Below are 4,365 nucleotides of genomic sequence, written 5' to 3' on the forward strand. Positions count from 1 at the left end.
ATCTTTAATGGAAAAGGATTTATAACTCTTTTATGATTTGAATTAATTTCTAGAAGTATTCACGACCATATTTGGAGAAAGTTATTGAAAAAGAGTAGCAAAGATCAAGCTCTTAATTTTATAGCAAGGATCACGGTCAGCTATCATATATGCTACTAAATTCCAAAAACTTGCTTGTGATGTGGACTAGAATGACAAAGCCCTTATCAATCAATTTTGATATGAATTAAAAGATAATGCCAAAGATTTGTTATTGACAATGCCAAAGGCAAAATCTTTGAAACAATTTATTACTCAAGCCATTCCATGCAATAATCAATTATTTGAAAGATGTCTTGAATAAAGACTTGGCTAGAGAGAAACAATTCATATTAATGACAACAGCTCTCAAGTTTTCAAAAACTCATTGATTAAGGCTAAAATCAATGCATATTCATAAAATATATTTTAAATCCTTTATGGAATAAAAAAAGACTTGAAGACATCAAAAAGGTTTATGCTTATATTATGGAAAAGCTAAATATATTGCTCAACATTATCCAAAGAAACAATGCAAGTACAAAATAAGAAGCATGGTTGCCAAAGAAGACAATGTATTGGAAAATAAGTTTTTTCAACTACAATAGGAATCATACAGCTTGAATCTTGCATAATTCCTAATAAATGTCTTATTTTCTCGTTAAATCCATCACCTTGTTTTATAATAGAAGTTTATTTAGGACAAAATAATCACAAAGTCTTAGTTTTATTAGACTCAAGAGCCTCAGCCTATTTTATAGATGGAGATTTTGTCAAAAAATAAGAAATCTTATTCATTAAAAAAACTAAATTTGTACATATAAAAGTCATAAATGGTTGTTTGATATCTTCTAGAGATATTATGGATAAGATTTTTTTAGATATGGTAATTAAAGATCATAATAACATAGTAATATATAATATAATAAGATCTTTGTCCAATTTGATTATTTTAGGATTATCTTAGTTAGAAAAGTATAATCCTTAAATAGATTAGATTTCTTATAACCTTAATTTTTTTTAATAATTTAATCTAACATCTTATTAGTCAAGTAAAAATACATAATTTTAATACATCCAAATCCTTATAAATAGATGTGAGAGCTTTTATGGATGCTACAAAAGAAGGATTATCTTTTGCTTTATATACCATCCCTATTTTTGATGGTGAGAAGATATCGAGTGGTATTCTTACTCAGTATCAAGATTTCTAAGACATTTTTGAAAAAAAAATGTAGATATTCTTCCAAAGCATCATATTTATAATTGTTCCACTGATCTTCACAAAAGAGCTTAACTACCATTTGCACCAATTTATAGCCTAGCACAAAATCAGTTGGCTGCACTCAAGAAGTAGATTGATAAGAAATTGGCTAAAAATTTCATACATCTTTCTAAATCTCCAACTAAGGCTCCTATCTCATTTATGAAGAAAAAAGATGGATCTTTGTAGATGTGGATAGACTATTGAGGACTCAACAAGATCACCATCAAGAATATATATCCTCTACCTTTGATTTTAAGCCTTTTTGATCAATTGAATCAAAAAAAGTTTTATATAAAAATAGATCTACGAAGAACATATAATTTGGTATGCATTAAAGAAGGAGATGAATAAAAAACTGTATTATGAATCAAATATGGTCATTTTGAATATAATGTCATACCTTTTGGATACACGAATGCATTAGCTGCCTTTCAATATCTAATGAATGATGTATTTTGTGAATTACTTAATGATTTTGTGGTCTGTTATTTGGACGACATCCAAATCTATATTAACAATATAGATGAGCATGAAATTCATGTTTGTCATTGTTGAAGTAGAGAGAATTTGCCTTATAAAAGTATTAGTCTTTTAATTGACACTTATTACTCAATTAAGCCTTAAGATTAAAAAAACACCAAGTTTATATATAAAATTGTCCCTATAAGGGTAATTACATCAATACATAAGTCCTAAGTTCCAAAGATCACCAAAAATGTGATTAAAATATTATGAAATCTTGTATATCCTTAACATGGATTCTTTTTAAACTTCAATAGCTGATATCTCATAATTGGATTGTCTAAACAAACCAAAATTTTATATAAAATACTAATATATTTTTAACATCTATCACAACAAATTTTAATTAAAAATTTATTATGGATCTTGAGATATCACCAAAATCCTAACAATAACTTCAAACCATTGCATATATTTACCTGTGTGTAATTGTCTTCATATCTCACAAATTAAATTTTTAAATACCATGAAATTTTGATATATACCTTTTTAACCTAATCACACATATTTTTCGAAAATTTAAACTAAAAATTCATCTGAAAACTTAAGATATGGCTTCAACCATTACTATCAATAAAATGACTAACTTACTGCTTTTGAATTATATGTACTATTTTCAATGCTCTATTATTTCTTCATACAAACTCCAAATACAGAAATATTTTTACAAAAAATATAAATCTTAAAATCGCACTTATGATCACATCTCTTGATTTCCAAAATCTATCATAAAACTCCTTGTATCCTCAAAAGAGCAATAATATGTCTTAAAAAGACATCTTAACTTGAAATGGCTATAACTTCATCACCTTAATTCTAAATCCTCTAAATTTTGTATACAAATTGTAGTCCAAATCCTAAACCTAACAATTTTTGATTTTGATTTTCAAATGATCTTTTTGAAGTTGCCAAAAGCCTTATTTTGGTCACAAATAGCCTGCTGAATACCCATTGGGCATGGCCTTTGACCAATAGGGATGAGGATCTTTACTTTTAGCCTCCATCTATCCATACCTTACTTTCATCTCGCCAAATAAGTTTCTTAGAGGTTTGGATCTTCATCTTTGAGTTCCAATCTTTTTTTAAAATTTTAAACTAAATATATAAATCTTATATATTTTAAAAATTATAATCAACATAGGTCAATCTCAAAATAAATTTTCTTCCATCAACTTACTTTAAATCAACCTAAAAACACTCTAAAATATATCAAAACCTATAAATATATTATCTATTTTAGTTAATTTTTACATACTATAAATAATTATAATATGATACCATGTTAGAAATTGTGATTAAAAATGGTACTTTTATAGCTATTAGTAAGCATTAATGATGTTATTAGATTAGTAATAATATTATCATAGCAAATCTAATGATGATAGAATGCTCTAATATTGAGTAATTGATAGAATCCAAAAATTAATCACTATACTTAAAAAATTATTTTAATACTTTTTCAAATTATATTAGTCATAGCTATGCACTTACTTAATGGATTCTTTTTTATCTTGGGTTCATTTAGTAGGTGTAAAAGAATACTTTATTTGCTATATAAACTATGTGTCATTATTCACTATAATTCATCTGTAATATATCATTATTTTCAAAATATATCAACATTGAAATAGTTTTTTGAGTCATTGTATTAAGATTACTCATCCTTAAGATAAGTTGGACTATCATAGGCTTGCACCTTATTAATGAATAAGTCAATTCTATTGCTTATCAATTATATCTACTAGAATTTATAAAGATCTATCTCATATTTCACGTGTCTCTATTTGAGCCATATAAGACAGCAAATATCTTAGAAAGAAGACAAATGCCACGTCTTCCTATAGAAGTAGATAATAATCAAGAGTTCAAGGTAGAAGAAGTCTTAAATTTAAGGTGGCATCAAAATAGGTTGAAATATCTTATTTATTAGCATGGATATGATATTAGTGAATGCACATGGGAGCCAACAAAGAATCTCACAAATGAAACAAAGAGAGTTGAAGCTTTTCATCAACATCCATTAAAACTAAGATGAAGAATAGCGAATCTTTTCTATAGAAGAAATAAAATTAAAGAGAGATAACACTCTACTTTCTATTCTTTTTCCTAGCTTTTGTATATTTATAATACTAAAGAGATGGAGAACCAATAATTAGGAGATTCAATTCAAGAACTTTCATTTGCTGACTTACCAAATGAGATCTTCAAAATGATATAACGAAGATGAAGATCTTCAAGAACAACATGCCTTTTTTTGAATAGATGGCGAGATATAATGTATTTTATATCATAACCTTAGAAGAGACTCTCAATGTTTGGTGATTTTATTAGAAGTAGGAACAATTCTTACAAGTGTTCTAAATATTTTATTTGAAGTAAGTTACAAAGGCCTCAACAATGATTAAATAACATGGTGTTAGGGACATATTCCTTAGAACTTTCTAGAGAGAGGTTTCTAGAACCTTCTAGAAAACAAGCCTCTGGAACCTTCTAGAAGAGAAGCCTCTGGAACCTTCTAGAAGAGAAGCCTCTGGAACCTTTTAGAGAGAAGTTTCTAG

Source organism: Physcomitrium patens, chromosome 6, assembly GCF_059467195.1.
Source record: "Physcomitrium patens ecotype Gransden chromosome 6, ASM5946719v1, whole genome shotgun sequence".
Taxonomy (NCBI): Eukaryota; Viridiplantae; Streptophyta; class Bryopsida; order Funariales; family Funariaceae; genus Physcomitrium; species Physcomitrium patens.